The sequence below is a fragment of the Bison bison genome, unplaced genomic scaffold, assembly GCF_000754665.1.
Source record: "Bison bison bison isolate TAMUID 2011002044 unplaced genomic scaffold, Bison_UMD1.0 scf7180017864266, whole genome shotgun sequence".
Lineage (NCBI taxonomy): Eukaryota > Metazoa > Chordata > Mammalia > Artiodactyla > Bovidae > Bison > Bison bison.
In genome coordinates, this window is record NW_011494838.1 from 85,993 (window position 1) to 94,201 (window position 8,209).

Genomic DNA, 8,209 nt, shown 5'->3' on the forward strand with positions numbered 1-8,209 from the left:
GCCCACAGGCTCCCCAGTCCCTGGGATTTTCCAGGCAAGAGTACTGGAGTGGGGTGCCATTGCCTTCTCCCATATATACACACTGCTACTGCTAAACTGCTAACTGCTAAGTCACTTCAGTCGTGTCCAACTCTGTGTGACCCCATATACGGCAGCCCACCAGGCTCCCCCATCCCTGGGATTCTCCAGGCAAGAACACTGGAGTGGGCTGCCATTTCCTTCTCCAATGCATGAAAGTAAAAAGTGAAAGTGAAGTCACTCAGTCATGTCCGACTCTTAGCGACCCCATGGACTGCACCCTACCAGGCTCCTCCATCCATGGGCTTTTCCAGGCAAGAGTACTAGAGTGGGGTGCCATTGCCTTCTCCTGCTGCTGCTAAGTCGCTTTAGTCGTGTCTGACTCTGTGCAACCCCATGGACTGCAGCCTACCAGGCTCCATCCATGGGATTTTCCAGGCAAGAGTACTGGAGTGGGGTGCCATTGCCTTCTCCCATATATACACACTGCTGTACAACAAATCTGTAGAAATGTTCCATCTTGTGTGATTGAAGCCCTAACCCACTGAGCAACAATTCTCCAATCCTTCATCCTCATAGCCCTTGGCAACCACAATTGTATTTTCTGTTTCCAGGGATTTGATTGATTTAGATACCTCATAGAAGTGGAATCAGGCAATACTTGTCTTTTTTGATTGGTTCATTTCACTTAGCATAATATCATCAAGGCCCATCCATAATGTAGCATATGACAGAATTCTTGTTTAAGGCTTAAAAATATTCCATGTGTTCATGTGGATATAACAGACATAAGATATATATAATCTTTATCTGTTTATCCACCAATGAACATTTAGGTTGCTTACACATCTTGCCAACTGGGAATAATGTGGCAATGGCCATACCTGTACACACTATTTATTCAATATCTCACTTTCAATTTTTTATGGAAATATACTCTTGAGTTGGATTTCTAGATCATACAGCAGTTCTAATTTTCTGTGGAAACTCCATACTGTTTTCTATAAAGCTTGCAACATTTTACATTGCCAACAATAGTGTATAAGGGTTCCAATTTCTCCATATCCTTATCAAACTTGCTACTGTCTTCTTATTCATATTGCCCATCACAGAAGGTATGAGATAATTTCCATTGTGGTTTTAATTTGTATTTCCCTATTGATTAGTAATATTGAACATCTTTTCATATGTTTTTTGGCCATTTGTGTATCTTCTTTGGAGAAATGTCTATTCAATTCCTTCTCTCACTGTGTTAGATCAGCTCAGACTGCCATAACAAAACAGACTGCATGCCTTAAACCACAGAAATTTGTTTTCTTACAATGTTGGAGCATGGACGTTTGATATCAGGGTGCCATTATGGTCAATCAGGTTCTCTTCCTGGCTTGTAGGTAGCCTTTATATTGGTATATGCTTATTAACCCCTTATCAGATACATATTTTACAAATATTTTCTACCATTCTGTAAGTGGCCTTTTCACTCTGTTCACTGTGTCCTTTGCTGCACAGAGGTTTTAAGATTAATGTAGTCTCATTTGTCTATTTTTACTTTGTTACTAATACTTGTGCACTTGGTACCATATCTAAGAAATCATTGCTGATTCAGTGTCGTGAAGCTTCACCCTTGTTTTCTTCTAAGAGTCTTATCAAATCTTGCATTTAGGTCTTTAATCCATTCTGAGTTGATTTTACTTCATGATGTAAGATGTTCATTATTTTGCATATGGATATTTTGTTTCCCCAGCACCATGCATTACAGGGATTAAACTTTCCCCATTATCTTGACACCCTTGATGAAGATCATTAGACCATGTATCCAAGAGTTTATTTCTGGCTGTCTATTTTGTTCCACTGATTGACATATCTGTCTTTATGCCAGCCGGCTTCCTCAGTGGCTCAGCAGCTGAAGAATCTGCCTTCAATACAGGAGACACAGGAGATGCAGGTTCAATCCATGGGTTAAGAAGATCCCCTGGAGAAGGAAATGGCAACCCCCTCCAGTATTCTTGCCTGAGAAATCCCCTGGACAGAGGAGCCTGGTGGGCTATCATCCAAAAGGTCACAAATAGTCAAGAAGACTGAGGGACTAAGCACACATTTTCTGCCAAAACTATACTCTTTTGGTTACTGTACCTTTGTAATATGTTCTGAAATCAGAGGCCTCCAGCTTTGCTGTTCTTTCTAAGATTGTTTTGCCTATTTGGGGTGCTCTGAGATTCCGTGTTAACTGTAGGATGGATTTTCTATATCTGAAAAAACTTCCATTGGGATTTTAATAGGAATTGCATTGAATCTTTAAATTGTTTTGAGTAGTATGAACAACTTAATATTAAGCCTCTAAATCCATAAACATGAGACAGCTGTCTATTTACTATGTCAGATTCCTTTCAGCAATAAGTTGTAGTTTTCAATGTATAAGGCTTTCATCTCCTTAAGTTTACTCCTAATTACTTCATTCTTTTCGATGCTATTATAAATAAGATTATTTGTCAAGTGGCTAAGACTCCACACTCCCAATGCAGAGAACTTGGGTTCAGGCCCTGGTCAGGGAACTAGATCGCAAATGCCACAACAAAGACCTGGCACAAACAAATAAATAAAAATAAATATTTTTTTTTATTTTCGCTCTAGACTATAGCTTTAAAAAAAAAAAAATAAATAGGATTGTTTTCTTATTTTCCTTTTTGAAATGGTCGTTGTTCATGCAGGGAAAGATATTTGAATGTTGATTTTGTACTGTGCAACACTCTGTGCAGGTTTTTTTGTGTGTGTGGAATTTTAAATATTTTTCTGCACATAAAATCATGTCCCCTGTGAACAGACATAATTTTACTTCTTTCTTTCCAAGTGGAAGCCTTTTGTTTCCTTTTCTAATCTAATGCCCTGGCTAGGACTTCTAATGTTATGGTGAATAGAAATGTTGAGAATGGGCATCCTTGCCTTTTTTTCTGGATCTTAGAAATTTTCAGCTTTTCACTGATGACTATGATGTTAGAGGTAGACTTTTCATATATGACCTTTATTATATTGCAATCACTTCCTTCTATTTCTACATTGTTGAGTATTTTTGTCATGAAAGGCTAGTAAACTTATTAGATACTTATGAGCATCAGATGAGGCATAGATGAGGTTTCATGTTTTTTTTTTTTTAATTGTAAGAAAATTGTGTAATGCTCCCAGTGGAAGCATAGGAGTTGATGATACAGAAATTTTCCATTCCTCCTTTGGTGATCATTGTCTTTGTCACTCTCTGGCTCAGAATTATGTGTCCTTAATTAGAATGCCCAGAGTTTGGAAACATTTACCAACAAAAACACTGATTCTCATTGTTTAGGTAAACCTTTTTCAATGGCCTTCAGAGTGGAGCACAGTAAACACCAGAAGGTGAGTATTTCCCAAATCCTGTTGCCAAAATATCCTCCTCCAGTCACAGATGAGAATAGGAGAAAACACAGAGATCCTGGAGACTGCTGCCTTCCTGTCCTGAATCTTTAGCACAATGTCTGTTATCATCATCATCTTTATACTTAGTAACAACAGCAACAATAGTAGGCTGTTCTATTGTTACATTATTTTCACAATATTTCAGACTTTAAAGCATTTTATGTGAATAAACTTACTTATTCACATAAATAAACCTTAAAACAATCCTATAGTACCTATAAGTAGGTATATAGCTATCACCATTATAGATCCTAAAAATGAGGTAAAAAACATTTGATTATATGCCTGAGATCACAGTATCACTGGTAGTGCAATCTAATCCAAAGCACATTCTCTAAACCCCTTACAAACTGATTAAAACTTCCATAGTTCTATGAAACTTATTCATACATCTTTATATCATTCATCTGAGAGATGTTTTCAACCTCACTTCATCCTGCTGTGCTAGGGAGGGATATGCTAAGACATCTGACTAAGGGAAGCTTAAGGATATGTTGGGCAGTTTGTGAAGTGGATGGTCGAAGATGAAGAAGCTTAAGGACATGCTGGGCAGATTTTAAGAGAGGACAGTCCAGGATGAAGAAGCTTAAGGACATGTTGGGCACTTTGTAGAGTGGCCAGTGAAAGATGAAGAAGCTGAAGGACATGTTGGGCAGTGTGTAGAGTGGACGGTCCAGGATGAAGAAGCTTAAGAACATGTTAGGCAGTGTGTAGAGTGGACGGTCCAGGATGAAGAAGGTGACAGGATCCCTACCTCAGAGCCTCCCACACCAATAAGAGGAAGCAACTCACAGCCTTGACAAGCCTCAGGTTTATGACTGAAAAGCAACAAATAAGAAAATGACTGAAGGACTTCACATAGGTTACCTGCTTTTGAGTAGAAACTCATCATCTGGGCATCATTTCAAATGCTCATTCTTGTAGGAGGAAGTAACAACTCCTTCCTCTGAGCTCCTATTAGGCAACTCTCCTGTTTGGAATCATTTGTTTAGCCTGCCCCTGTGTTGTGAGCTTTGAGAGCCTAGCCCATACCCGTTAATTCTCAGAAGTCCAGGCCCAGCTCAAAGCCCCTGAGGGCCCCCTGAATGTTTTTTGAATGAGTGACTGCACATTTAAACATTCATCTAGGAGTAGGAAGGTCAAAGAATGCTGAAGAGGGTATCTGTAAGCTAGACTTCAAATATAGAGGGAGTTTAGGGGATAAATTGATGGCAGGGGTGTACGCTCACATTCATACTGTATTAAATAGCTCACACAATGATTTGTTGAATGTTATTAAATTTCATGTCCACTATAACATTAAGAATTAGCATGTATACCAATTTATGGATCAGGAAACTGAGGAGAACCAGCTAGTCATACGGCCTTGTTCAAGGAGAATTGATGAGACCAACTACTTTAATTCCAAACATTGTCTCTAAGAGGACATGGCAACCTGCAACTTTCAGCTCATTTTCTTCATTGTCTAAATGTGTTTCTGCCGATCGTCTTTTCTCTTATCAATCTCACTGGTTTGTCACCTTATTTCCCAGATGTGTTTTATCCCCTCTGTAATTTTCCATACTTCCTCATCCATCAAAGGCCCACTAATTAATAGAAAACCCCCCGGATTTCTCTACGAGCCCTTACCCTCTTCTTTCTCTGACCTCCAGCTATTCTCCCTGCCTTGCTCTCACTTTTATGCAGAAAGCTGAAGGGAACCTTAAGATATGAATTCTAGCTTTGATTCACTATCCTCTTAGGTCCTTGTTTTACACTCCAGTGTTCATGTCCACCCCCTCCATCAGGTATTTCCAAGAATTGTCAAAGTATTAACTAAAGTCATGCATGTGAAAACACTTCATAAAGTCCTAAAGAACTAAAGAAATGAATGTTATCTTTTACTCACATGGAAGGGAATGTCCAGGGCACCATTAAGTAAGGAATCTAGTTTGAAGGAATTGCCAGGAGCAGCAAAATTGCTGAAGACAAGTGGCTGCAAGCAGGCTCAGAAACTGGTGCCCCCTCCCAGAAAAGCAAGGACCCCTGAACAGCACCCCAGACAAAAAGTCGATAAGAGAAAACTTGGGGGTTCCTCTAATTAGTTCCTCTCATCACTATAGAAAAACTAGTAAGTATGGCCTAGGTGTGTGGCATGGACTTTAGGTAGGCATGGGTTTAAGCTGGACTGATCTGAAACATAAAGTTAGCACTGGGGCCTTGGGAAAATCTTATACATTTTCTGAGGTCTGAATGCTCATCTGTAAAGTGAAGATAAGGATACATAACTCATACAGTGCTTGAAAGCCTTACAAAAATGCAAAAGTCTGACACCTACAAGTAGTTCAATAAATCGAGCTGTGATCATAGGGACTGCACTTCGTTAGTGTTTATGCCCAGACCTCTGCTCAATGCCTTACGTGTCATGTGCCCTCAATGTATGTTTTCTGAGTACATGTGTCAGTGAACTATGTCCTAAGTAAGAAGGTTGAGAAGTTAAACCTACTAATGGGAAGTACAGGAAGCTAACACTGAACTGGGCATCTGTGGTCAGTGAGGAGACTCAGTCTCCTGAACCAGGAGTTAAAGGGAGAAGAAACAAAGCATAGAGAAGGGACTTCCTGGTGGTTAAGTGGTTAAGACTTCCCGCTTCCACTGCAGGAAGTGTGGGTTCCATTCCTGGTCGGGGAACTAAGATCCCACAAGCCATGTAGTGTGGCCAATAAATAATGTAACATTAAAACATAAAAATACAAAAGTAAAAGCTTGAAAAATAAATGTAATAAAATTTTAATAAAGTGTATAGATGGACAGGTAGGAGATCTCACACTTTCTGATAAAACAGGGACTAACTCTCCAGACCCCACCAGCCTTGTTTAACTTCTGTTCTCCATCTTAGAATGCAGAAGAAAGGAGACTGGAGTGAAGAGGTACAGTCTACGAGAAAGAGAGGGCCTTGTGTACCAAGAGGTCAGCGAGCCCCTGGATGACGACTACCTCTGTGAGTGACCCCGCTGGCCCGCTCATGAAGAAGGGGCTACAAGGCCCTGGTCCAATAACCTCACCTCACCATTTGGTTCCCCAATTATCCCCTTCCTCTATGACTTGGGGTGCAGGATCAAGGCCACATGCCGTGAGTGCCGCAGTTCTTTCTGAAGGTCTTTACGACCACCAACATCACTATACCTCCCCTCATCCCTGTTGCTCTCACCTCCAGATTGTGAGGAGTGTCAGAGCTTCTTCATCGACAGCTGTGCTGCCCACGGGCCCCCAACCTTTGTAAAGGACTGTGCAGCGGAAAAGGGGCATGCCAACTGCTCAGCCCTCACTCTGCCCCCTGGGTTAAGTATCAGACTGTCGGGCATCCCTGAGGCTGGGCTTGGAGTGTGGAACGAGGCATCCGATCTGCCACTGGGCCTGCACTTTGGCCCCTACAAGGGCCAGATTACAGATGACAAAGAGGCCGCTCACAGTGGATACTCCTGGCTGGTGAGAAACACCCCTATCTCCCTGTCCTCTGGCCTCTAATCACTTGTGGGTGGTGAGGGTGGGGGGTACTTCATGTCTACATGGGAGGACACCAATGGTGATGACACGGTCAGCAATGACATGGTCAGCCCTGTGTACTGTGTGCACTGGGTGTGAACACAGGCCTTCCATCCAAAGGTCAGAGGAGAGGTGGGAACACCGTGGTACACACACGCAGGCCTTCCATCCAAAGGTCAGAGGAGAGGTGGGAACACCGTGGTACACACACACCGCACTTCTATCTAAAGGTCAGTGGAGAGGTGGGAACACCGTGGTACACACACACAGGACTTCTATCTAAAGGTCAGAGGAGAGGTGGGAGACAGTGGTACAGGCACACAGATGTGACTCCTCCCTTGTGGAACCCTTTCCTTCAATGAACCAACAGACTCAGACTTGGAATGATTAAGAAGCTTACCATGTGGTCTGACTGGCAGTTGAATCTATGCAGGCTGAAGAGCACCAATGACAGCAGAGGAAAATAGTTCTTCTATTACTTCCTACCAAAAAAAATAAAAGAGAGAAGAAAGCTTGAAACTCTTTTTCTGACACTCAGATCACCAAAGGGAGAAACTGCTATGAGTATGTGGATGGAAAGGACACGTCTTTGGCCAACTGGATGAGGTGAGTGCAGTGAGTCTGCAGTGTATAGATGTCGCTCCTCCCTCAAGCCCACACCCCTTTCCTTCTCAACCTGGCTACCTCAACAGCTTTCACGTCTTCTTACCTCTTTTCCGTTCATATCATGCTCTTTCATTTTAAAAGACATTAGAGAAAAATTAAAATATAGCATGTGACATCAAAATCAAGTCTACATGCTGAACAAAACTGCAGTACATGAAAACAACTTGAGTCTAGATTCACCAGGGACACTTTCAGTTCAGTTCAGTTCAGTCACTCAGTCGTGTCTGACCCTTTGCGACCCCATCGCAGCACGCCAGGCCTCCCTGTCCATCACCAACTCCCAGAGTTCACCCAAACTCATGTCCATAGAGTCAGTGATGCCATCCAGCCATCTCATCCTCTGTCATCCCCTTCTCCTCCTGCCTCCAATCCCTCCCAGAATCAGACTCTTTTCCAATGAGTCAAATCTTCGCATGAGGTGGCCAAAGTTTTGGATTTTCAGCTTCAGCATCAGTCCTTCCAACGAACACCCAGGACTGATCTCCTTTAGAATGGACTATTTGGATCTCCTTGCAGTCCAAGGGACTCTCAAGAGTCTTCTCCAACACCACAGTTC

General features: G+C 42.0%; 1 pseudogene; it reads left to right on the forward strand.

Moving 5' to 3' along the window:
• Nucleotides 1-8,209, forward strand: part of LOC104994780 — an 18,787-nt pseudogene that overhangs the window by 3,038 nt on the left and 7,540 nt on the right.